Source organism: Bos javanicus, chromosome 9 (assembly GCF_032452875.1).
Source record: "Bos javanicus breed banteng chromosome 9, ARS-OSU_banteng_1.0, whole genome shotgun sequence".
NCBI lineage: Eukaryota > Metazoa > Chordata > Mammalia > Artiodactyla > Bovidae > Bos > Bos javanicus.
Window position 1 is genome coordinate 101,227,720 of NC_083876.1, and position 27,918 is coordinate 101,255,637.

General features: G+C 48.6%; 1 long non-coding RNA gene across 1 annotated transcript in view; it reads right to left on the reverse strand.

Annotated features, from left to right (window-relative positions):
• Nucleotides 1–27,609, reverse strand: part of LOC133254286 (uncharacterized) — a 61,502-nt gene extending 33,893 nt beyond the window's left edge. Inside the window, exon 1 of the long non-coding RNA XR_009738635.1 lies at nucleotides 27,254–27,609. This is a non-coding gene — a long non-coding RNA (uncharacterized LOC133254286). The remainder of the gene's footprint in view (nucleotides 1–27,253) is intronic.
• Nucleotides 27,610–27,918: the final 309 nt, after the last annotated feature.

The window sequence follows — 27,918 nt, forward strand, 5'->3', positions numbered from 1 at the left end:
TCTAGGAAACGGCGTCTTCGCTCATAAGAACATGAAGAGCATAGGCCTTGCTTCTCCAGCGTTTCATCTTCCTGTTCTTGGAGTTCTCAGGGCCTCAGATACTTGAGGGCTAATTCAGATTAATTCTAAATTTATCTGAATTTCTGGTTTAGCATTGACTATGTCGATTTTACTTAATGAAGGTATCAGTGTGTTAGTTTTTTTTTTTTTCGTTGGAGGACAATTGCCTTACAATATTATGTTAATTTCCGCCATATATCAGCATGAATCAGCCAAAGGTATACTCCTGTCTCCCCCCTGTTAAACCTCTCTCACTATGTTAAACAGTCTAACAATATGCAAACGCTGTTGATCCCTAAACAGTCTTTCTGGCCACTTCACCACAGCACCTCTTATAACCCAGACATTTTGCCTGCTTAAAATAAACACATGTATTGGATAATCTGCATTTTTAAGAACCATAATTTCTATCTAGTTGCACTTAAACCACAAAAATTGTTTCATCTGGGGACAAATTACTTTTTAGGGATAATCGAAAACAAGTCTTCATTTAATCACCAAGTTATGTCCCTGCTCTCAATTAAAATACATGGTCTAAGCAAAATTTCAGACTACGCCAATTTCTCCAAGGAGTAAACACTGAGGTCGTTGGGATTTTCATGGGCACATTTACATGCTGCCCTTGTCATCACTTTTTTTGAGTTGGTAAACTACTCATATGGTGAAGTCAGGGTTTTTAGAATTTTTATGTAGGCATTTTATATTACCTTCACGTATACTTGGGAGTGAATGGGAATTTGTACATTTTGAGAAATTAAGGCAAAACACATCAGCCTGTATTTATTTATGGTAGATATGTAGAGTATCTACCCAAAAAAAGCACATCAAATAAAAAGAACATCTATTTGGAATTTGCATCATTTTATGGATGACACATTTGCTCAATATAAACAACAAAACATGTTTTCCTGGAAGCAGGCAGAATAAAAGTTTGATCCTTGATCTTAATAGAGGATATGGTTCGTTCCTAAACCCAATGACTCCATTTGGCTGATGCCCATTTGAGGTCATTAATGCCATTTGTACCAGCCAGAGCTGCAGCCACATTTCACAGCTGGCCGGACCCAACAGGGACAAGCCCTGAGTTATAGATGACAACCTACCTGGGGACAAGCAGGGCCTGATTAAGTACGAGTTGCCTGCCACAGTCAGGCAACTGCATGTAAAATTCCCAGCTGAAGCTATAAACTAAAGACAACAAGAAGTTGTTTCAAAATTTGCATTAAGGCAAGGCATCCCACCAGCTACAGCTATACACCTTCCTAGATTTTATTGCTCAGTCTCTTTGAACAGAATGCAATCAGGCACATTTTTCTGTGGCCCAGAGAATTCTACCAATTTGAAAGTTTGGGGGAGAAATGCTACACAGTAGACACAAGTAATTATTTACCAAAGATTATTGGAGTTGATTTGAGGACAGAAGAGGGTTACAGACTCCCTTAAATGTTCCAGAAAAGTGGGGAAAAGAAATATCGACAAGCATGAATATATCAAGCAGATGCCATGTGTATCTGATTGGCAAGCGGCTAACTCCCCTCAGCAGGGAACAAGACACCCCTCCAAGGAAGGAGAACAGTGTGGGGACCCTGAAATCCAGCATCACGTTTGACTGACAGCACCCATCTACAGCTCATCAACCAAACCTTTCTGTCCCAGATCTTCATGGAAAAGAGTATAACTGTGTATTGGATCCATGTGATATAGAACCATTTCTTAAATCTATAAAATGATTAGAGAAAGCGGCTGCGGCGTGACCTGAATACTGAATTTATTCTGAATAATGGTAAACTAAGCAGAGACACTTTTCTGGTGGTTCAGATGGTAAAGAATCTACCTGCAATGCAGGAGACCTGGTTTTGATCCCTGGGTTGGAAAGATCCCCTGGAGAAGAAATGGCAACCCACTCCAGTATTCTTGCCTGGAGAATTCCATGGACAGAGGAACCTGGCGGGCTACAGTTCAGGGGGTTGCAAAGTCGGACACACCTGGGCAGCTCACACTTTCACTTTCTTTGCAGAGTGTAATGTTCCCTCTCCATTATTTTCAATTCTTTACTTCCCATTTTAATCAAGGCTATTTTTTAAATTGAACTCAGTCGGAGAGATAAAAAGAACATACATTCCATGAGTAGTAAGTTTGTGAGAGGAAGTTTGTATGATTAAATTTGTTTGATTGAACTCTTTAATTACTGAAGAGGGTTGGAATTACTGTTCTTATTTTAAAGACAGGAACACAGAGACAGGGCAAGCAGAAGGGTTATCGCCTGCAACAGGCAGTTGGAAGAACCAGCTCAAAGTCCACATCTGGCTAACTCAGAATAGTTAACAATAGTTAACAATAGTGCGTGTCACAGCTTACAGTGTTTTCCAACAAAGCTAAAAAGCTAAAGTGCTCTGAGGCATTATTGAGGAAATCTTATGTGTAGGTAGTAAAGGAGCTTTAAAAGAAGATATTTTTCTGGTTGAATAGAATCAGTCAGTTGAAGGTTCCCAATAGTGGGAATTGTGTGCCGAGAGGCTTCCCTTGTGGCTCAGCTGGTAAAGGATCTGCCTGCAATGCAGGAGACCTGGGTTTGATCCCTGGGTTGGGAAGATCCCTTGGAGAAGGAAAGGCTACTCACTCCAGTATTCTGACCAGGAGAATTCCATGGACTATGGGGTCGCAAAGAGTCGGACACGACTGAGCGACTTTCACTTTCAGTATAGCCTCACCCTGAACTGAAGCCATGAATCTTCAGGTCCCACGGTTAGGGCCCCATGATGTCATCAAAACTGCTGACAACTTCTAAGACAGGGCCACAGATTCTATCACAGGTCACCCTCATAACCCAGCATGGTGGGGTAGGACGCATTCATTCATTCATTCCTCATCTTTTCACGTTTGTTATGTCCCACTCATTCTGTGCCTGCAACTGTATTAGAACTTAGATACACAGAGATTTTTTTAAAAGATCTAGTTCTGGCCCCAAACACTCACAGTCTCACACACATTGAAAGAGGAAACAAGATGACTGAAAACACTCCAAATTGAACATAATCTAATAATAATTAGTGTTTTCAAAGGGAAATACGCATGCACGTGTGCCCAGTCGTGTCCAGCTCTTTGCAACCTTCTTGTCTGCAACCCGCCAGGCTCCTCTGTCCATGGGATTCTCCAGGCAAGCATACTGGAGTGGGTTGCCATTTCCTTCTCCAGGGGAATCTTTCTAACCCAGGGATCGAACCAGAATCTCCTGCGTCTCCTGCATTGGGAAGCAAATTCTTTACCGCTGAGCCACTGGGGAAGCCCCAAAGGAAAATAAAGCACCTTGAAAACAGGCCACCAGTGATGGGACATGATCATCACTATTTATTTTTCTCTTCATTGTATATATTTCTTATTCTTTCCTTTTTTTTTTTTTTTTGGCCAAGCCGTGCAGTATGTGGGATCCTCTGACCAGGGATCAAACCTAAGCCCCCTGGGACTGCTCTGGTTTGTCTGGTGGTAAAGAATCCGCCTGCCAAGGCAGGGGGCATGGATTCCAGTCCTGGCCTGGCCACAAGTACTGAAGCCGGGGCTCTAGAGGCCGTGCTCAGTAACTAAGACCCAGCACAACCAAAAAACCCCTAAAAAACCTGAGCTCCCTGCCCTGGAAGTGCAGAGTCCCAGCCACTGCCCACCAAGGAAGCCCTGTGCTCCTTCCACTTTAAAAGCCAGCACTTCGGTCTCATAGAGGATCTACTATCGCTTATGAAAGAACATAAAGGAGGATCTTTTGCCTCAAGTCAAATGTGTTCTTTACACCAAAGGGAGAAGAGATCTCCTGAAATGGAATTTTGCACCAAAAGAAAGAGTTTTCAGAAAAGGAAGGTGATTCTACAGACTGTCCTGGAGCACTGAGCATCCTCACCAACACCCTTTTCCGAGGTGCCAAGGGTCCCTGGGGATCAGAGGCTGGGCCTGCCTCTTTCTGGGGCTGCGGGGGCTTCCCCGTCTCAGTCTGTCCGAGTCCGGCTCAGGGCCCTTTGTCAGGTGACCGAGAGGAGCAGGCTGGGCCGGGAGGAAGCACTCTCACTCTCGGGGCTGATCGACCTTGAGGATGGAGCCAGAAGTGATGGCCTCAACCACCCCATCTCGAACCCGGTGAGAACGTGACACGTCGTGGGAGGGGGACCCCGGTGAAGGAGCCTCTGTCCCTGAGAGGTTTAAACCTGGGGGCGGATGTTGAGGCGTTTGATGTGAAGGGCACGCCTGTGGGTGGACGGAAGAGGCTGAGGGTAAAGCAGTGTGGCCTGACCGGACGAGGCCTGGGTGCATGGGGACCCTCCCCTGGGTGACTCCCGGCTGCCAGGCTGAGTGGGCCCCCGAGCTGCACAGGGCCAGCCCTGGGGAGGTGCTGAAGCAGGACTGACCACCCCATCTCGGCACCGACAATCTGCTCTGCAGATTAAACTAGAGAGGAGAGCGGGGGTCACCAGTGGGATCCGCCAGGGAGGGCGTGCGGGGAGATGAGGCATGAGCTGGGCCAGGAAGAAGTCTGGAAGGGTGGAGGGGGGCACCTGGCCAAAACAGGGAAGCCTGGCGACTATGGGCCCCCGCCCCAGGGAGCCGGGAGCAGGTGACAGCCGGCCTTGAACACTAGTTCTGACCACGTCCACCGCCAAACACCTTCACGGGTCCAAGCTCATGGTTCAGAGATGGTGTGTTACAAAACAAAATGAAAAGTTTTGCCAGGGAAAATAACATGCTTTCAGAAGACGCCCGGATCTTTTCATTTATTCATCAAGTGTTTCTTGAATGCCGGGCACTTTTCTAAGACACTGGGGATTCTAGGAAACACTATGTAGAGTGAGAAAGATGCTCTAGAGCAGAGGGGAGAGAAACGCGCTAAAGAAAATAAGTAAAAAATGCATGGAGTGTTGGACAGTGGTGTGCTAAGAAGAGAAACCAAAGCAGAAGAAGGGGATTTACACGCAGGGAAGGGCGTGGAGGCGGTGGGGACGGGTCACGTGGTTCCTGGGCGAGGCCTTCGAGTACAGACCGGAAGGAAGTGAGGGAGCACCATAGGGATGTCTGGGGGGTCATTCCCGGGAAAGGGAACTTCAGTGCAAAGGCCCTGGGGTGGGAGGACCTCGATGTGCTCAGGGAACACGGACGCTGGTGCAGCCTGGTGGGAAGAGCAGAACAGTGGGTGACGTGAAGGAGAGCCAGCCTCCTATTGTGGCTCAGAATCGTTTCTAGACTTATTTCTGCTCCTGTGTGGTGCATGCTTTTGGCAACCCCATGGACTGCAGCTTGCCAGACTCCTCTATCCATGGGATTCTCCAGGCAAGAATACTGGTGTGGGTTGCCATTTCCTCCTCCAGGGAATCGTCCCAACCCAGGGATTGAACCCGAGTCTCGGAAGTCTCTTGCATTGCCAGGGGTATTCTTTACCACCAGAGCCACCTGGGAAGCCCCATTTCTGCTCACGTAGAACAATAAAGCTGTCTGCTCACAAATTCTGGCTCCTTCCAACCTCCGGAAGGAATTTAGCAGGTCCAATTTCAGAAATCGTGATCAGTGCAAAGAGCTCTGTGCGCCTCCTTAGGTATCCAGGAGCCTCTGAGAAATTCACCACCCAGGGGAGCCAGTCCCTCACACTGAGAGTGAGGTGGGGTCTCGTCCTGATGAAGCCTTGCCTCCAGAAGTGGGAGGACTGGGCCAGGAAACAGCCTACGTAGGGAGGAGGGTTTCTCTTAAGCACAAACCCTGAAACATACGTTTTCTCAGAGCCCCTGTAAATGGCGGGCGGGGACCCTCCCAGGGGGTTCCTTTGCTCCAACTCAGTCCTGACCAGTCCAGGGGGGCAGCTGGATCCGAAGCTGACTCTCGAGCACGCCAGCTGGGGCCTCCGGGATCTGAACGTGGGGTCTCAAGGGCCTCCACCCTTGCCCTCCTCGCCAGGAGGAGGAGGGTCAGGTCCCAGGCAAGGGGCCGGAGCGGAGGGGGAACCACAGTTCCTAAAACCAGCAAGAAAAGCCGAATCCACTTAACCAAAACAACGAAGGCTGTTTAAGAACAGACCGCAAGTGCATCTGACAAAGTGGTATCGCCCAGAAACCGGAAGTGAAGTGAATGGCGGTGTTTACAAGCCAAGGCAGATGTTCAAAGGGAGGCTCAGACACAGGACAGATGGCGGGGAGAAAGCCGGTGCGTTCAGCCAACACCCACAAAATGCACATTTTTTTAAGTGCCCTGAAGGCTGTTTATGGCCCAAGGGCCCCGGGCTCGGTCCCCTCAGCCCTGGCAAGCCCCTCAGTGTCCACACCACGGCCTGGAAGGGACAGCTGGCAGCCTCTGCTTAGGGAACTTTCATTTTCATGCGGACACATTTTATCATTTTATCCGTCTGATAAAAGCCAGTCAGAGTCGCTCCACCTGCTATGTGACAAGGAGAAAATTGCGAGAAAAACGGGGGGAATATCTCAAACAAACCAGCACACCCTCTGCTGTCTGCTTTAGGGGGTATCCAAACCCTGAGGGACCCTGGGCCTGCAGTTCTTTACAAGTCCAACTACAGGAGCTGCAGAAGGGCTCTGTAGTTGCACCTCTTAGGAACCTCTGCAAAAATCATTCTAAAGCATTCTGCCCACATTTGATGACGACCGTTTACACGAATATTAAGTACAGATTGAAGGATGCTGATAAAATGAAGGACAAATTGGAACCCTGAGTTGCTCGTAGTCAATCAGGTAGAACATAAGGGAGAAAGCATGTATTTTCATGGCTATTTGCTCATTGCCTGTGATTTCTGGTCCCTTTAGAGCCTTTCTCATGCTGGAAGTATTTTTAAGAAAGGAAAAAGCAAAAACAGCCAGGTCAAATTGTACATATGTTATCACAATGAAAAAATGACTCTACCACTTATCCTAAAACCCAAATCAAGTTACAGTACAGTAATAGATACCAAAAATTTAGCAAAATGCTGGTCATTCGAGGAGTTGGTTCATGTCTTTGTCACTCACAGAATCTATTTTGGAGCACATTCAAGGTTTTTTTTTTAATGGAATATTTTTTTTAAATAAACGGGTGAGTGATTTTGATTATGTTCACAAGTAAACTTGAACTTTAGAGACACGCACCCTCACATTGAGAACAATATCCCCTTCCGATAGGAGAGACAGAAGGAATACGCAACCAGCTTCATCTTCACAGAGAAAAGGCTGCTGCGTGGACAGGATAACATCACAGCCCCAGACTTAGGGACTCTGTAGTGAACGTCTCGGGAAGGAAGATGACCTTCACCACACTCCGTCCTGGTTTGGTCACCGAGCTGATCAATAATCTTAAGATTTCCAGGCCACACTGAAGCATCCTCTGTCACTTACTCGGGGAGGGGGCTTCTGAGGTACCTCCTGTGTGGACTCTGGGGAAGACGCCGGGGTCTGTAAAGAAATGCTCAATTCCAAAGACAGGTCAGCTTGGATGAATGGATGCATCATTGCACAAAAGCATTTCACAGAAATAAAGCGCTTCTTATTTGGGGATGTGTTTTTCAACATTTCTGAGATTATAAACATATTCTGGCATGTCTACTTGGAATTTGGTAATGGAGATAACTTCTCGTCACCTCAAATAAATACACTCTTTATATCTGTTTAGATTCTCTACATATAACAAATGTTTTGTTGCACATAATAAGATGCCCCAAATGTACTATTATTTTCCATCATTTTTATTATTTTTTTATTTGGTATCATTTTTAGAGGAAAATTATCTCTGATCGTTTAAATTCCTTGTGTGACTATCTGCCTGCAGTGCAGGAGGCACGAGAGATGCAGGTTTGATCCCTGGGTCGGGAAGCTCCCCTGGAGGAGGAAAATGGCAACCCACTCCAGTATTCTGGCCTGAAAACCCCATAGACGGAAGAGCCTGGCTGGTTACAGTCTGTGGGGTCGCAAAGAGTTGGACATGACTGAGCAACTAATCACACTCCACACGCACACACACAAATATTAGTGATGAATAAATATCTATAAAACTAAACAGCCATATGATCTATTGCTTCTCAGAATATCCAGATGTGCTTCCAGTCAAAATAAGACAGACTGCCAAGAAAAATAACTTACTAGAAAAGTTAAACTAATATACTTGCGATTTCAGGTTCATTAATACTGGGTCAAGTCAAATTAAACTATATTTAATATGATGTTAACTGTTTTGTCTTTTCACTTTTGAAGTTAGGAAAGTTTTATTTTTCTTGATGCTGCTGCTGCTGCTAAGTCGCTTCAGTCGTGTCCGACTCTGTGCGACCCCATAGACGGCAGCCCACCAGGCTCCTCCGTCCATGGGATTTTCCAGGCAAGAGTACTGGAGTGGGGTGCCATTGCCTTCTCCAAATACTGTTTATATTTACATTCAAGGAAAATGAAAATTTCAGCATTAACTATCCTCTTAAAATGAATGTGTGCTATAGCTGAATGGATTGACAAAAATTTTACAGCTAAACTATTAAGGCTTCAAAATTGTGGAAGATAAATAAAAATGAAAATTTGAAAGAAGTGAAAAATAAAAAGAAGAATGGCCAAATAGGACACCCCCGGTGGTCCCGTGGTGAAGAGTCCACGCTTCAGTGTAGCAGGTACAGGTCTGATCCCTGGGGTGGGGGGCGGGTGAGAATTAAGATCCCACAGGCCTGGCAGTGTGGCCAAAAAAATAAATGAAACTATCAGGGAACGGCCAGATGACAGTCTTCTAAAAGAGCCTTCCCGTGTTTCTGTTTCATCCTGGTGCTTCAGGAACGGGAAGTCTTCCCGTGTTTCTGCTTCATCCTGGTGCTTTAGGAATGGGAAGAATCCCTTCTTCCCCTTGTCCTGGATGCACTCTTACCGTCACTTGTTTTTATCTCCATCCTGCCTGAAAATGTCAGCAGGTATCTTTCTTGCAGAAACTAAGGACCTTCCCAGATTTAAGGGCCCTATTGTTCAATAAAGTGCCACAAACTAAGCTTCGAGAATTAGAACCCAATGTTTGCATTGGTCATACTCTGTAAGCAGACTAAACTCAGGTTCTTAGCTGAGTGACTAATTTCCCACTAACTCCAAAACAAGGGCAATTTAAGGAAAAGCCTCAGCTCTGGAGATCCGTTAGGGAGCTAAAAATACTTTGTGGCTGTATTATTTTAATGGCTTTCCTGGTGGCTCAGTGGTAAAGAACCCGTCTGTCAATGCAGAAGACTCAGGTTTGATCCCTGGGTTGGGAAGATCCCCTGGAGAATGAAATGCCAACCTACTCCAGTATTCTTGCCTGGAGAATGCCATGGACAGAGGAGCCTGGTGGGTTGCAGTCCATGGGGTCACAAAGAGTTGGACTTGACTTAGCAACTGAACGACAACAACATATCATTTTAATGTATTTTAATCTTAAAACTGGTACTTTTTTTTTTTTACCAATCAGAAAAAGAGAAAGAAAAAAGACTCACTTGATAAAAATTCACACATTAACAGGCCAGCAGGGAAGGTGGTGGTCATCCCTCTAAATCTAAACACAGGTTTAACAGGAAGAGAAGCTTCTCTGGTGAGTCTCGGGATGGATCAGCCCAGCCTGGTCCTGTGTGGTACTGCCTTCTGGCACCCATGGGCCTGCGCACTGTCCGCTTGCTCGCTGTGGCCAACGGCACAGATGTGGCCCCGCTGTTCGGAGCAGCCTGACTTCTGGGCACTGCAGTAGCCGGGGTGAGTGGGACCCCTTCCAGTCATGCTGGGTTCTCAGCTCAGTTACACTTTTGCTTCAAAACCTCAGCTCAGACCCAGGAGGATATGTTCTGTCCCACGTGGGTCATAAGGACTTGCAGTCACAGGCGTTGCCTTACACAGCATCCTTCAGGGTGTGCTTGTAATTAGAGAAAAACCTATGTCTGGTTTACCTAAATGTGCACATTTTCCCTCTACTCATTCCACAAACATTTGTTGAGCTCCTCCTACGTGCTCTGCACCACTCTCGGCTTTGAGGACCACAGGACAGAAATGCTGGCTCGAAGTGAGGTTCTATCCAGGTAAGGAGAGCAGAGTGCTGACAAGGAACGAATAAACAAGTCTGCTCTCAGGCAGCTCAGGACCTCGGCCTTTACGACACGGGGAACCACTGGAGGGTTTTCATAGGACCGGCCTCAGAAGGCACCCGGGCTCCTCCGTCTTCACAGGGACAAGTGACCACTTCCGTCCAGAGGTGGGACAGGTTCCCCGGGCCATCCCTGTGACCTCCTGACTCACAGAGTGTGACAGAGTGGAATTCTGTGACTTCCAAACCCAGGTCTGAAGAGCACAGGCAGCTCCTGGTGCCTCTTTATTAGAAAACAGGCTCCCTTTAGGAAGCACGGATGTCCCACCAGTGAGAGAGAAAGAGGGGTGGGCAGAGAGACACAAGGAGAAAGGCAGAGGGAGACAGGCAGAAACAGAAACAGAGAGAGAAAGACGCAAAAAGAGAGACAGAAGAGATGAAGACAGGGAGAGAGAAGGTGTCAGAAGCCAGTGAGATCCCAGCTAAATGCAGCCAGGTGATGGAAACCAATAAAGGAATCCTCCAAACAACCCTTAGAAGTAATCCAGTCTCATTTGAAGCCGCTGGGCTCAGGGGCCTTTTGTCACGGGGCAGAGATCACTGAAATGCAGGCAAGCATTGCCCCAGTGCTTTGTTAAGACTGCGGGCTGTGGTGGCGTCCAGGGGAGCAAAGGCAGTGAAGGAGACAAGAGGCCGGCCGGCCTGGGCGTGGGTCACCGTCAGTGCACAGGCATGGTGACCTGTGCTCAGGTTCTGGAGAGAGAGGCCTTGCAGTAGCACTCCGTTAATTGAAGGGCAGGCAGAACGAGCCTGTGGCCTCCTCTGGACGTTAAAGGGGCCGCCACGATTGCTGACACGCAGCGTGGGCTGTGGCTTCACCAGCCGATGGGGCAGCAGCATACACACGGCCCAAAGTCTCCATCAGCAGGTACTCAGCCGCAGCTACAGGCCGGCTGTTCCCCAGGGTGCCTGGGGAGGTCCCTGGCTGCAAAGGTGCAGGCTTGGGGTGAGCAGAGCCAGCGGGAGGCACCTGCCACCTGAGAACACCGGGGAGCTAGGAATTCCTCTCAGCACCAGGTACAGGTGCCAAGGCCCCATGGAGGGCACCCAGGAGGGCTGATTGCTTAAGACCCCACTGGAGTTACCCAGTGGCTTCTTGGAGATGAACCTGTTAGGCAGTTAGAATAGGAAACAGGAGTCCATAAGGGCGGTGCCCAAAAGACAAGGAAGGGAAAAGCCCTCGAAAATAGAACAGAGGAAGGTCCGAGGACCGGAGTGAGGACCTCAGGTAGAACAAACAGCACCCCTGGCTAGCCCAGTTTACACAGGGCAGGCCCATGGGGAGGAAAAAACATATAAAAAGAGGAGCCAAAGGGCCAGGGGTTTCTCTCTCCCGCACGTGTGCCCTCTCTCTCTCTTCTCTTCATGTCTTTTGGGTCGGCATGCCCTCACGCCTCGAGGATGTATTTTCTTTTTATTTTCAAAATAAAACTGAGCTGTAACACGGAGCTGTAATACTGACCTGTCCCAGAGGTGTAACACGGTCTGTCCGAGAGCTGAGACAGGTTCTGTCCGAGGGCTTTAACGTCCGTTGCTTCAAATTTTTGTTGTGACGAGACAGAACCGAGGAAGTGACACACTCCCCTGACAAACCCAATTGTGGTTTTGTTCTCAAGAAGCAGGTTCTCTTTATTTGCTCACAGAGGGGACACAGTACTGAATGGGGAGGCGCTGTCAGGGAGAATCCAAGAGGAAGTGTCCTCTGGGACACAATCTTTCTTTTAAAAATTAATTAATTTAACAGAAGGATAGCTACTTTACAGTGTTGTGATGGTTTTTGCCATGCATCAGTATGAATCGGCCGTAGGCAGACACGTGTCCGCCCGTCCTGAGCCCCCTCCATCCCCACCCCATCCTTCCAGGTTGTCACAGAGCACTAGCTTTGAGGGCCCCATGTCACATGTCAAACTCACACTGGTCATCTATTTTACAGATGGTGATACAAATGTCGCAGTGCTATCCTCTCAATCATCCCACCCTCTCCTTCTCCTGAGTCCAAAAGTCTGCTCTTTACATCTGTGTCTCCTTTGCTGCCTTGCACGTAGGACTGTCGGCACCATCTTTTTAGATTCTGTATATATGTGTTAATATACGATACCTGTTTTTCTTTCTGCCTGACTTCACTCTGTAAACAGGCTCTAGGTTCATCTACCACCTCATTAGAACTGACTCAATGGGACCCAGTCTGTGGAGGGTCATCAAACCCCGAGTTCACTTCCTCTCCTGGGACAGGCACCTCAGCCCATCCGCTGCTGCCTGCTGAGAGTGGTCGGAAGGATGGGGACACTCAGCCCCCGGTGTCCTGGCTATGGCTGCAGACCCTTCTTGTGGCCCCAGTCAAGCCCTGGCTCAAAAGCATGATGCTGGTCTCCAGGGAATCCACAGGAGCGCCGCCTGCCTCCCCGGGAACTGGCCTTGGTATTCCCTTGGCTTTCCCAGGGGCTGTTCATTCCATCAGTGGGTCTCTTCTGGGCACCTACTGTGTGTCCAGGAACACTCTGCTCACCAGGTGTCTGCAAAGAGTGATTCTTTATTGAAAAGAAAGAAAGTGAAAGTCTCACAGTCGTGAGACTGTGCAACCCCATGGGCTATACAGTCCATGGAATTCTCCAGGCCTGAATACTGGAGTGGGTAGCCTTTCCTTCTGCAGGGGCTCTTCCCAACCAGTGATCAAACCCAGGTCTCCCACAGCTGGCAGATTCTTTACCAGCTGAGCCATAAAGGAAGCCCAAGAATACTGGAATAGGTAACCTTTCCCTTCTCCAGGGGATCTTCCCGACCCAGGGATCGAACTGGGCTCTCCTGAACTGCAGGTGGATTCTTTACCAGCTAGGCTACCAGGGAAGCCCCAAGAACTAGAAAAGGCAAAGTTCAGACCTGGCTCCTGGAAGGCTAACAGTTTCTGAAATCACTCGACGGGTTATGTCCATCCCACAGCCCCTCAACCTCCCTTCTAAGAAATCTCTTGTCTAAGTGGTTTTCGAGATGATGAAAACCTTCTTCATTTTCCGTTTCATCCTTTTCCCCTCCCCTCCCCTCCCCTGCTCTCTCCCCCCAAGGGCTTGTCTCACCTCCCGGGACAGTGTTTACTCTGAGCCTGAGTGTCACCAGTTCTACTTCTCGCACTGCGGAGGCCAAACTGCGGCCTGCAGCCACTGGACAGAGGAAGGGCCGGAATCCGCCCACCCGTTCTCACAGCACGTGGATCCTGCAGACCTCGGCGGCCACCAGGAGTACAGCAGGGTCCGAGACTGAAGCCAAAGGCCCGAGAGGGTTCAGGGCGTGTGCAGTCCCTGAGCCCCGGGAGCACGCTGAAACGCCTCTGGGAACCAGTTTTGGTTGCTGCCCTGTGCTCAGAGGGCCCAGGGCCTGTATTCTAAGAAATGCCACGTGGGGTTCACACACACACGTGTTCACACCACAGACAGACGCCTCCGCCTCCTCTTCCCCCCAACCCTGGCAGGAGAGACACCCCACAGGCCCCCCACCGCAGCCCCCAGGCAAATGTATCAGGCTCAGCGTCAGCACGGGGGCCACAGCTTAACCCCCAGTGGATCTCTGACAGATACGCCCCACTGTGGGCCAGGCGCCTGGACGGGCAAGCCCACACCTGCCCCGTGAGGAAACACTCAGAGCCCGGTGCCCTGACCGACTGGGGTGCAGCTGGGGGTGGCAGGGACAGGCAAGGAGTGCTGCCCACTCCTGGGGCTGGTGCATGCAATGGGAAAGAACCACCTTCAGAGACAGGCCCAGGTGCTCACTGCTCAAAGGCAGGCGGGCGCCAGCTGCAGATTCAGATGCGACTCAATGGCCCTGCCATCAGGTGGGACAGTCCAGCTGCAGATTCAGATGCGGGCTCAATGGCCCTGCCATCAGATGGGACAGTCCAGCTGCAGATTCAGATGCGGGCTCAATGGCCCTGCCATCAGATGGGACAGTCCAGCTGCAGATTCAGATGCGGGCTCAATGGCCCTGCCATCAGGTGGGACAGTCCAGCTGCAGATTCAGATGCGGGCTCAATGGCCCTGCCATCAGGTGGGACAGTCCAGCTGCAGATTCAGATGCGGGCTCAATGGCCCTGCCATCAGGTGGGACAGTCCAGCTGCAGATTCAGATGCGACTCAATGGCCCTGCCATCAGATGGGACAGTCCAGCTGCAGATTCAGATGCGACTCAATGGCTCTGCCATCAAGTGGGACAGTCCAGCTGCAGATTCAGATGCGGGCTCAATGGCCCTGCCATCAGATGGGACAGTCCAGCTGCAGATTCAGATGCGGGCTCAATGGCCCTGCCATCAGATGGGACAGTCCAGCTGCAGATTCAGATGCGACTCAATGGCCCTGCCATCAGGTGGGACAGTCCAGCTGCAGATTCAGATGCGGGCTCAATGGCCCTGCCATCAGATGGGACAGTCCAGCTGCAGATTCAGATGCGACTCAATGGCTCTGCCATCAGGTGGGACAGTCCAGCTGCAGATTCAGATGTGACTCAATGGCCCTGCCATCAGATGGGACAGTCCAGCTGCAGATTCAGATGCGACTCAATGGCTCTGCCATCAGGTGGGACAGTCCAGCTGCAGATTCAGATGCGGGCTCAATGGCCCTGCCATCAGATGGGACAGTCCAGCTGCAGATTCAGATGCGACTCAATGGCCCTGCCATCAGGTGGGACAGTCCAGTCCCGGAGCAGCGTGAAGGCGGGAGCCTGGTTCTCACACTCTAGCCTCTAGGATGAGGATCACTGGGGGGGCTGTCAAACCAGACTGCTGGGCAGCCCGGGTTCCTGTGTTCAGGAGGTGTGCGGGCAGCCTGAGAGTGTGCATTTCTTGTTTTATTTTTAATTTATTTGTATTTATTTGGCTGCACTGGGTCTTCTTTGCAGCAGGTGGGATCTAGTTCCCTGACAAGGGACCGAACCCAGGTCCCCTGCATTAGGGGCTCAGTGTCTTACCCGCTGGGCCACCAGGGAGGTCCCCAGAATGGACGTTTTTAAGGAGTCTCCTGGGGTGGTTCTGGTCAGGGCCACTGCAGGGACCACTGATGCCGTGCGGCTACGGGGTCGGGCGTGCCCATGCCTGGTGATGGTGGAGAATCTATCCCGACACATACAAGAAAGCCCAGTTTGCTGATACGCCTGTGCACACCTGCATCCAGCCCCGCCAAGCTAGTCCACCCCGTGGTCAAGGGCCGGGTTCAGGATGCAGACACCACGCAGCTGACCGAAGGGCCCGATTTACAGCAAAATGACAGGCAACCCCACGCTCAGCCCTCAGAGGCCCCTGGAACAGCAGAGGGTACGACTGTCTCTCTATGAAGAGCAAGATCTGTGTGTGTGATTAATGGTGACACGCACAGAGTAACAAGGTGATAATAAAGCACTTAGGATCCACCCACAGTGCCCACTGGTGGCACTTCCCTGGTGGCTCAGAGGATAAAGAATCTGCCTGCCGTGTGGGAGGCCTGGGTTCGATCACTGGGTTGGGAAGATCCCCTGGAGAAGGAAATGGCCACCCACTCCAGTATTCTCACCCGGAGAATCCCATGGACCAAGGAGCCTCGTAGGTTATAGTCCATGGGTCACAAAGAGTCGGACACGACTAAGTGACTGACGCTACTTTGACTAGAGTGCCCACCCGCTGTAACCCAGCCAACCACCTGAGGTCTGGCTTTGAAAGTGGCATGGAAGGCAGCTCCCGCCCCAGACAGACACTCCTCGCTGCGGCCAAGGGAACCCCCGTTCTCTGCTGAAAAGGCCACTGGGACTGCCTGGCGTCTTGGTCTCCCAAGGGTGACCGCAGCCTCTCAAAGGGGACCTGCAGCCACACAGGCCAAGCTGCACACGGCCTGCATGGCCTGGTTTCGGTGTCTCAAGAGCATCCTTTCTGGGATTTCTGCGAGGCTTCCTGGTTAAACCTTACCCAGCTTCTCACACCAGCAGCCATGGTCACATGTCCACCTGGATCACGTCGCCCAGAGAAACCCCAACCCAGCGCCCCACGTGGAGGGAAATGTGAAGCGACACAGGGAAGAAGGTGCAGCTGCCCACACGGCAGGCCGCAGACACGAGCTCGAGGCCAGGGCCGGCCAGCCACATCCCTCCCTTCCGTCCCTTTCATCTCCTGCCTGTCACTCTCCTAAAGGCCGGCGTGTCCACGCTCACCGACCCCCTCTGTTGACACAGCGTTAGAGCGGCCTCCTAAAACTCGTTTTGGATTTAATTTCAAGTGGCATTTCTCCTTTTCATGGTGGAAAGGGTCTTGCCACGTTTCAGTTTTTTTTTTTTTTTTCTCACCCCTCTGTGAACAATCTCTTCCTCAGGTCCGCTCTGGAGTAACAATATTGAGTCAGAGATACGCTGGCTTCAGTGCAGGCAAACCAAACAGGCACCCCAGGGCCGGCAGAGACCCACAGGCCAGATGAAAGGCGGCCGGCTTTCTCACAGCTGGGTGTGAGCTGCCCCCACCATGCTCCAAACTCACCTGCAGGGTCCTTGCGCGGAAAGGCTTCAGAAATACCCATGTGGAGCGAAACGCCATGATCGGAAAGGGACTTCCAGGCTTGAGAGTCACTTTATGTCATCTTTTAAAACTGGGATATTTGAAAGAAGCTGGTGGTTCAGACGCTAAAGAATCTGCCTGCAAGGCAGGAGACCCAGGTTCGATTCCTGGGTTAGGGAGCTCCCCTGGAGGAAGGAACAGCTACCCATTCCAGTATTCTGGCCTGGAGAATCCCAGGGACAGAGGAGCCTGGCTCCATGGGGTCGCCAAGAATTGGACACGACTGAGCAGCCACTCTTTTGTCTCTAATAAAGGCTTTACTTTCAGAGCAGTCTTAGCTTCACAACATAATTGAGAGGAAGGTACAGGTTTGGCACAACCTCCCTGTTTATCAGCTTTACTCTCCAGGATGTACCTTTGTGACCAGGGATGAAGCTACTTTGACACAGACTCTGAAGGTTACGTTAGGGTTCACTCTTGGAGGTTTATGGGTTTGAACAAAGGAATGACGGCATACATCCAACATTATGACATCACACACAGTACTCGCGCTGCCTGAAAAACCCTCTGCGCTCTCAGCCTGTTCAACCCTGCCCACCCCTAACCCGTGGCAACCCCTGATCTTTGCACCATCTCCATGGCTTCGCCTTTTCCAGAATGCCATGCAGCTGGAATCATACTGTACGTGCACTTACAGACTGGCTTCTTTTACTCAGTTATGTGCACTTAAGTTTCCTCTAGTTCTTTTCATGACGTGACAGCTCTTTTTGGGGGGATGATTAATATTCCATTGTCTGGAAGTACCACAGTTTATTTGCCCATTGCCTACCGAAGGACATGCTTCCACATTTTGGCAATTATGAATGAAGCTGCTATACACACCCAGGTGCAGATTTTTGTGTGGACATAGTTTTCAACTCCTTTGGGTAAATAACAAGATTGTGATAGCTGGGTTATATGGAAAGAGTATGCAGAGCTTTGTAGTCAGTCAGTTCAGTTGCTCAGTCGTGTCTGACTCTCTGCGACCCCATGGACTGCAGCACGCCAGGGCTCCCTGTCCATCACCAACTCCCGGAGTTTACTAAAACTCATGTCCATTGAGTCAGTGATGCCATCCAACCATCTCATCCTCTGTCGTCCCCTTCTCCTCCTGCCTTCAATCTTTCCCAGCATCAGGGTCTTTTCCAATGAGTCAGTTCTTAGCATCAGGTGGCCAAAGTATAGGCGTTTCAGCTTCAGCATCAGTCCTTCCAATGAATATTCAGGACTGATGTGCTTTAGGACGGACTGGTTGGATCTCCTTGCAGTCCAAGGGACTCTCAAGAGTCTTCTCCAACACCACAGTTCAAAAGCATCAATTCTTCAGTGCTCAGCTTTCTTTATAGTCCAACTCTCACATCCATACATGACCACTGGAAAAACCATAGCCTTGACTAGATGGACCTTTGTTGGCAAAGTAGTGTCTCTGTTTTTTAATATGCTGTCTAGGTTGGTCATAGCTTTTCTTCCAAGGAGCGTCTTTTAATTTCATGGCTGCAGTCACCATCTGCAGAGATTTTTGGAGCCCAAAAAAATAAAGTCTCTCACTGTTTCCATTGTTTCCCCATCTATTTGCCATGAAGTGATGGGACCAGATGCCATGATCTTCGTTTTCTGAATACTGAGTTTTAAGCCAACGTTTTCACTCTCCTCTTTCACTTTCATCAAGAGGCTCTTTAGTTCTTCACTTTCTGCCATAAGGGTGGTGTCATCTGCGTATCTGAGGTTACTGATATTTCTTCCAGCAATCTTGATTCCAGCTTGTGCTTCACCTAACCCAGCATTTCACATGAAGTACTCTGCATATAAGTTAAATAAGCAAGGTGACAATATACAGCCTTGACGTAGCCCTTTCCCGATTTGGAAAAAGATAGGACATTGAATGAGCTTTGTAAGAACCCACAAAACTGTCTTCCGGAGTGGCTGTACCAGTTTGCAGTCTCACCAGCAATGAATGCGAGTTCCTGTTGCTCCACAAATCCACCACCATTCGGGGTTGTCAGCGTGCCAGACTTCGGCTGTTTCTCTTTTTATTGGCTGTTGTTAATAGGTGTGTAGTGATTTCTCATCATGGTCTTCATTTGCAATTCCTTGAAGGCATATGAAATGGAGCATGTTTTCACATGCTTATTTGCTACTTGTATATCTCCTTTGGTGAGGAGTCTATCGTGGTCTTTAGCCCATTTTTTATTTATTTCTAAGAAATGTGGGGGCTGGATCTCTGCCGCGGTGTGCAGGCTCTTCGTACAGCGAGTGCGGGGTTCTCTCTAGTGTGGCGTGTGGGCTTAACTGTCCCTCGGCATGTGGAAGTTTAGTTCCCTGACCCGGGATCAAACCCACATCCCCTGCATGAAACGTGGATTCTTATCCCCTGGACCGCCAGGGAAGTCCCTACCCCATTTTTTTTAAACGCAGCTGTTTCTTTTCTTACGGTTGAGCTTTAAGAGCTCTTTGTATGTTTTTGTATAACTCTCCTTTATTAGGTGTTGGCCTTTGCAAATAGGTTCTCCTAGTCCCATGACTTGACTTCTCATTCTTTTTCTACTTTCTTGAATTTGATTGCTGACTGTTGTTGAGAATTTTTACATCTGTGTCATGAAAGATATTGGTCTGTAGTTGTCTTTTCTTGTAATATCTTTATATCATTTTATTAATTAATGTTAGTAATGAAGTTGGCAGACTAATATACAGTAAAAAAAAAAAAAAGACAACATTTTGATCCTTGTCTCGAAACTTCCATGAAATCTTACAAGTTGTCTACCAAAACCTTTCTCACTCTTGCCAGAGTAAATACTTCTATATACCTGTATGTACTAGCAAGTACGTGCGGAAGAGGAAACTGCTTTCAGTTCCTCTTTGAATTCAGAGGGGTCATTAGAAACAATTAACATTAAAAATACTTTTAATTTCTTCCATTTCTGCACAGACAATAAAGCCTTATTTCAAGCGGATCATGACTTTTTTCAAAAGCTCCACATTTCTAGTATTAGCGAAAACCACGTTTCTGAATTTAATATGTAAGATTTATCCTGCTTTAAAAGTGTTAAGCAGCTGGTCTATAGTCATGAGGGCATTTTGTCTTCTCTCCAGAGAATGTGGAACAGAAGTCGAATGTTTGCTACAAATTAAGCTTTCAGCCATCTCCATCCATCTGACAGAGCGGCTCCACCCTGCCCTGTCTGGCAATGGAGAATGCTGTGGTCCTGACACCCAGGTGCGAAGGCCCGGGCCTCCCGGCTCAGCTGGAAGGGCCGGGGCACCACAGGGACGGGAGACAGATGGAACCACCTGCCCTCTGCCAAGGGCTTTGGGTACCACCAGCACCCACACCATCTTCTAATGACGAAAACGTTCAGTACACAGCCTACCAAGTTGTCCAGAAAAATAACTTGATAAAAATCATACACACAAAATAAAACCTATTTTAAACAGGACATACTCTTCACTTTTGTCTTCAAATGAATCTGTGCCAGGCACTTGCACATAAGGGTCTTCTCATGATAGCCTCATGAAATAAGCACCATCCTCCCCATTTCCTAGAGGCACTCAGGGGTCTGAGGACCTGCTCAGAAGGCCCCGGAGGAGCCAAACAAGGAGTCAGATCCAGGTCATCTTACCTCTATCCTGCTGCTATGTGTGAGTACACAAACAAAAACCCAGCTCTAGGAACAAAGGCAAAAAATTCTCATCATTGTTAAACCCAACCGATGACGTACAGGTATTAAAATACAGTTCATGATATTTCACGTTCTATCCCAGATTCTCCTGCCTTTTTATTTCCAAACCGTGCCGTGCAAGCTTGCCGAAGATGTTACATGGGTTCTGAAATAGCAGAGCTCCCTCAGGAGGGAAGGGCAGCGCACAGGACAGCAAAGGAACAAAGATGGAAAACACACACCCTATCAGGAGAAGGCCGTTCCCAGGCCCCACAGCAGTGGAGCCGGGCGCTTAGGAGACGACACCAGCTACAACTCACCGGAGATGCACGGCAGGCAAGCCCTCTCCTTCCTGGAAAAGCAAAACCTTTAAGACCATACTAAAACCTGTTATCTCCAGGAAACCTCCTCAGTTTATTTTCACCTTGATTTTATAACAAAGGCTAAGGATAATTTATTTTCTTTTTGTAAAAGAAAATGTATTTATTTATGTTTCTGGTACCATGCAGCTTGTGGGTTCTTATCTTAATTCCCTCACTAGGGATTGAACCAGGGCCCCCAGCATTGGAAGCATGGAGTTCTCACCAGGGGGCCACCAGGGATTTCCCAGGATAATTTATTTTCTTTCTCTCCAACTCTGTTTCTATCTGGTGACTTCCTTGCTGCTAAGTCACTTCAGTCGTGTCCAACTCTGTGTGACCCCATAGACGGTAGCCCACCAGACTTCCCCGTCCCTGGGATTCTCCAGGCAAGAACACTGGAGTGGGTTGCCATTTCCTTCTCCAATACATGAAAGTGAAAAGTGAAAGTGAAAGTGAAGTCGCTCAGTCATGTCTGACTCCTGGCAACCTCATGGACTGCAGCCTACCAGGCTCCTCCGTCCATGGGATTTTCCAGGCAAGAGTACTGGAGTGGGGTGCCATTGCCTTCTCTGGGTGAGTTCCTTACTCTCCTTGAATCACATTTACTGAATGCTTTTCCTTCCAGACACATTATATTCTCTTTGCAGGCAGAGATCATGACTTCCTTCTTTGACGTCATCTAAATGAAACTATTTGGATGATGCAAAATGTTATTTTACATACAATAAGATTTTCAAATGCTCGTTACACTAACCACTTCACTGAAGTGAAAATTTGAATTCTGAGTAATTAAAAACCATGGAACATAGTAGACATGCAAAAATATCCCCAGTGGAAATGAATATAGTGTTAGAAAACACATTTTTCATCAATATGAGAAATCTCACCTCTTTCCTCTGTTCAGTGTTGATGAATAGCCTGGTTCCTATTCTCCTAGGAGGGGACACTGGAAAGAATATTTAATTATAAGGTCCTGTTTGCTCATGGAGCAGTGTATTGCAGTATTTGATATTATACGCATTCATTGCTGCTGCTGCTGCTAAGTCACTTCAGTCGTGTCCGACTCTGTTCGACCCCATAGACGGAAGCCCACCACGCTCCCCCATCCCTGGGATTCTCCAGGCAAGAACACTGGAGTGGGTTGCCATTTCCTTCTCCAGTGCAGGAAAGTGAAAAATGAAAGGGAAGTCGCTCAGTCATGTCCGACTCTCAGCGACCCCATGGACTGTAGCCTCCCAGGCTCCTCCGTCCATGGGATTTTCCAGGCAAAAGTACTGGAGTGGGGTGCCATTGCCTTCTCCATACGAATTCATTACCTTATAAATAAAAAAGAATATGAATTCACAATGAGATATACTGCTTGATATTTAAGGCCAAAGCCTGGATGGGGGTGGGGTCTGAGGGAGGATGGACACATGTGAATGTAGGGCTGAGTCCCTTCACTGTTCTCCTGAAATAATTACAACATTGCTTGTTAACTGACTCTACCCCAATACAAACCAAAAGGTTTAAAAAACAACAACAAATACATAAATAAATCTAAACTGTAAAATATATATGTGTGTGTATATATATTCAAGACCAAGTTTAACATTTGAATAATAAATTCTTCCTTTTGGTTTAAAACTGGAAATTTACAGTTCTTTCAACTCTGCCAGATTTACTCTGGTATTTCAGTATCTGATACTATTGTTTATAAACATAACTACTGGTAGACTTTTTAATTTATCATTGTATACAAGTAAAAAATTATCAGTGTTTTAATTCTTAAAATTCTCAGAGAAACTAAACTTATCTTGGTAGAGACAAGAAATGCATTATATATATATACCATTTAAATATTCCAACATTAAGGACCTATTGTATATAGCCTAAGGAACTTTACTCAGTATTTTGTATTAACCTACAAGGGAAAAGAATCTAAAAGAGAAAATACACACACACACACACACACACACGTGTATGTGTGTGTGTGTGTGTGTGTAACTGAATCACTTTGCTGAACATCTGAAACTAACAGGACATTGTAAATCAACTATACTTCAATAAAATTTTATTTTGAAATTCCAAAACCATCACAAACAACATTCGCAGACACTTATTTAGATCAGAGTCCCGTGCTTTCCAGAAAACAGTACTATTTTTCTCTCGAGGGGAACTACGAGCTGGCTGCCAGCCTGGCACTCAGACTCCCCCATGTCAGACACTGAGCCTCATTTCACAGCTGTGACATCCTTGATCACCATAACTGAGATTCCCAGCGGCAATGAGGACCCTTCATCACACCGGCCTGTTACACGAGACCACAGCTTTCACCTTCACACACACAGGGTCTCAGTGGTGAGGAAGGTGTTTCTGCTCAACCTTCTAGCTCTAATTTAAAGCCCTTGTTGAGATAGTCAGCGTTCTGCGTCCACTCTAAAAGGTCCACCTGAGTCACCAGGGTTGAGTCGTGTGCACAGAGAGATGGGCAGTTCGGGGCGAACACGCTTAAGCCCGAGTTCAACACCGAGCAGCTCCAGCAGGGTCCCGTATCCCTCCTTCCAGTCTGGACCAGCCCACTGGCTCCTTTCCACAGCCCCACTCAGAGGAGCTTCCCAAAAATGGCATGCCATCACCTCCCTTCACCAGGGCTGCAAAGCTCCACACACCACTCCAAAATTGCCCTTGACTCTACTAACAACATTTAAATCTTCTCTGAAAATGCCATGTTAAGTGGATTAAATGCACAAATTTCTTAAGAAATTTGCAAGCTTGAGCAAAATTTCTTTAGACATTTTATGGAAATAGTACATAACAGTATTTGGGGTAACATGAAAGATTACATTGACTCTAAAATCCTGAATGCAGGTTAGAGAAGGGAGATTGGAATCTTCATGCAGGACATTAATGTGAAGTGTTTGTATCAGTCGCTTAGTCATGTCCAACTCTTTGCGACCCCATGGACTGTAGCCTACCAGACTCCTCTATCCATGGAATTCTCTAGGCAAGAATACTGGAATGGGTAGCCATTCCCTTCTCCAGGGGATCTTCCTGACCCAGACAGCAGGCCCGTGTCTCCCACATTGCAGGCAGATTCTTTACCTTCTGAGCCACCAGGGAAGCCCCATTAATATGAGTGCATTAATAAAAGGTGATGCTCACCTGAACTCCAGGAGTTGGTGATGGACAGGGAGGCCTGGCGTGCTGTGGTTCATGGGGTCGCAAAGAGTTGGACATGACTGAGCAGCTGAACTGAACTGAACACCTAAAAATGCTTTGCCTCAGCACTGTGTCTATAGGAAAACTATCTGTGATTATTGGCCTGTGATGTTCCCCCTGTACCAACCTGCACCAGTTCTGGCATGGTGAACGTTTACTAAATATTTATGCAAGAATTCCAGAGGGTTTCATTATCGAGAACACTTCAGACTTCAGGGAAGGTGACAGTCACCCACCAAACTCTATGAGATTCTCATGTAGATCACGTGAACCAACCAAAATTTACCCAAATGCACCACAAGCCGCTCAGAGCTGTTGGCTATTCACTTTCAAATTACTGCTCTGTCCTACCTTCTGAAAAATCATGCTTCTGTTAGCGTAAGTGATGCTGTCGGGATGACACCACTGTGTGATGTTACTGTTGTTACGTGGCTCAATAAAGAAAAGCTAGCTCACGGAGCTTCCTGCAGCCCTACTTGAAAATCTCAAACAGGTTTTGGGAACACTGGGTTCTCAACCCTTAGGCTACTTACATCTGTATTTGTGCACGGTTCTAAGCAGAAAGTAAGCGCTCCACTTTATTGAAACGGGTTTCCTCTCTTTGGTGAAAGCTGAGTGGGAAAAACGGGCACTTTTGTGCCACCTCTGAACTACAGCTCCTGATGATTATTGCTATCACTGAACGGGCACTTTTGTGCCACCTCTGAGCTTCGGCTCCTGATGATCATGGCTATTACTGACGTCCGTACACTATCACTGACGTCCATATACTAAAGGAAAACACCAGACAGCACTATTTTACAGCGCTTACTTTACTTAAGAAATCATATTAAAATCAATATAGTCTTAAAATACTTAAAAATGCTATGTAATGTTAACTTAATTGGAAGGCAGATTACATCCTACTTCCCAGAGTTAACTGCTAAAAAGTGGGGAAAAAATTATTCAATTTCAGAAGGAAAAAAAAAAAGGATAAATACAAACTTTTAAATTTTATATTCTGGAGTTTTTGTTTGATTTCTGTTCCACAAGCTTCCTCCCAGATCAGCTTCCAAAACTCCTCATTGCCACTCCTGTTCTTCCAGATTCCACATTTGGGCAGTTCATTCTGCAGCCCTTCCAATCTTATCTTCAAAAAGAACAGTATATATGTGCGTGGGCATATATATATATATATATATATATATATATATACATATATCGCACATACATATATCGCAAAGTTACATTTTAATGGCAAACAATAAGTCGGTGGGTAATTAGAAATTTAAAATGCCATTTCTAAGCATCAAAGGATAGCACCTGGATAACTTGCAGCTATCTAGTTAGGAAAGGATTATTTTCAACAGTAACTGATGCCAGAAAACTAACACCTTTAAAAGTCTCTGTCCCTTAATTCTAGGGGTTATTTATATTTAAAAACTAAAGGAAACAATTTCAAGGGAAGTAAACTGTTTTCCTTTCTTTCTTCTTTTTTTTTTCATCCTAGATGGTGGTAACTAGGAGTTAATATCGGAGAAGGCAATGGCACCCCACTGCAGTACTCCTGCCTGGAAAATCCCATGGACGGAGGAGCCTGGTAGGCCGCAGTCCATGGGGTCGCAAAGAGTCAGACACCACTGAGCGACTTCACTTTCACTTTCCACTTTCCTGCATTGGAGAAGGAAATGGCAACCCACTCCAGTGTTCTTGCCTGGAGAATCCCAGAGAAGGGGGAGCCTGGTGGGCTTCCATCTGTGGGGTCGCACAGAGTCGGACACGACTGAAGCGACTTAGCAGCAGCAGCAGCAGAAGTTAATATAAGGAGAAATCTTGGGAGAGGTGGTGGGGGAGAGGAGGGCTTTGGGAAAGGAAGGGAGAAAAGGGTGGGTAGGTTTGAGGGCGATGAGAGGAAGTAGATAAAGGTAACTTTCTCCTAAAATTCAGTTTCTAGTTTTATCGCCTTGACATGCAGACTCCAGAATTACCATACACTGTAAACCAATCGTCACATAGGAATATGCTGCTTGTGATAAAAGACGCGTCTGCCAGGCTTACAGAAAACAGGCACCGGGAGTCTAACCGCTTTTAAATATCATTCATCTCTTAGAAACTGATAAGGCCTGACTTAGGAGGTGCAGCTAGATACATGAAATAGCTTCTTTAAAACAGTGCCTCCCCAGAAGACCCCTCTAATCTCCCCAAGGATCTGTAGCAATAGCTTGGGGTGGAATTTTCCATTCAATTCAAGACGACGCTGAGGAAGTCCGGGGCTCTGGGAGATTGGGAGACGATAGGGGACGCTGCCAGGGTAACTCGGATGAGCACTGACCGGTTTTTCAGTCGGATTCCTACAGCAATTCCTCATTCAGGAGGTCGTTTCAGGCGGCACCCTGGACTCCCTCAGATACCCAGGGCGGTCCCCGCTACCCGCCAAGGTAGGTAGGACCCTTCCCCCTCCAGAGGGAAGGGCTTTCATTCGCCGGGGCCTGTTCTCAAGACTCTGCCCAAAATGACTTGCGGTCTGGAATGAGATTCCCTGCTCTGGCCAGGGGGCAGCCCCCCGGGAGCGTAAAGGGTGTGAAGGCCCTGGGGCTCGGGTCTCCCCTACTGTCCGCTCCCAGCATTTCACGTGTCCCCGAGGGGCCGACGGGGCCGGCACAGCTCCCACCAGATTCTGGGCAGAGGGGCTCCAAGAGCAGCGGCTTGCCCAAGGGAGGACCCACCCCCGCCATTCCTGAGCCATTCTGACGGTGAAGCGCACTTGAGGCCGGACGGGAACGCGGGTCCCGGGTCCTGGGCCGCGCGCCCAGCCCCGCCCCGGGGCCTCCCCGGTAGGCGCCGGAGCGCGGGGTGCCAGCCGGGCGCGGGGTGCCCGCCGGGCGCGGGCCTGTGCGCGCCGAGGCCTAGGCGGGGGCGCACGTCCAGCAACTCCCGCCGCGCGCTGCAGAGAAGCCAAGAAAAGCCGCGGTCAGCGTGCGGGTTCGGTAGCTGGGCAACCGAGGCGAAAACAAACGCCAAGTAAACATCCAGCCCCAGGAAGCCATTAAGCAGAGTGGGCGCTAATGAGCGCGCAGCGGGGACCCGCCTCCCGCCGAGGGGGCGGCCGCGGCCCCCACGCCGCCTGCAGCCCCGCCGGCGGCCGTCCACCTGCCGCGCTCCCCTGGCCTTTCAAGGCGAGCTGTTCGAAGCCTCAATTCCTGTCGTCCCCCAAAAGAGGCCCCGGGGGGAGGCCAGAGGGAAGGAGACTGGGATTCCTGTATCTCGCACATTAACCCGTTTTCCCGGGAGCCAGTGGAGGGCTCAGCCCAGGGGCGGGGGTGCAGGAGGGCTCCCCCCCCCAACCCCAGGTGAAGGGACACGGAGATGTCAGTACTAACCCACTTTCCGGGGCGTCTTTTGAAGCTTCTCGTAAAAATCAATCCTTTTGTATAACCAAATGTTCCTCTGTGCACCCTTCAACCATTCCTTAAAACTTCAAGTGGCAGTGGCTTGTCCAGCAAGGACTGAGGGTCTCCGTCGAACGCTTCTGTCTGAGCTTTTTAAAGATGCCTTACAGCTCGCTTTGATTTGGGGAGCCAGGGTCCCTTCCTGGGCGCGGCCCGCGGGCCAGGCGGGGTCTCTGCAGCAGCGACACCCCGCGGTCAGCCCGGCGCGTCCCGGTGACACCCCCGCGGCGTCCACCGCGGTCCCAGGGCGGGTCCTGGGAACCCACAGGGTTCATCTCCCGGGGTTCAGCCCCCAGACCACACACGCAGACGGGCTTAGGAACTTCGAGCGCTATGCAAAGGCGCTTCCAACAGAACCTGCCTCTTAAACTGTTATCTTCAGCATTTTTAAAGCAAGTGGTAAAGTGGTTTAGTGTGCGTTAGAGCTCGGGGAGCCAAGGAGTCACTCGGCATCACCTAGGACTTGAGAATTACTTCCTTATGCTTTCTTTATACGTGATAAATTCCCTTTATCATAAGGAAGAAAGAATATATTTAATCATACATCACAGGAAGGAAAGAATGTCTAAAATCGGAAATCTATAAAAACCTATGAA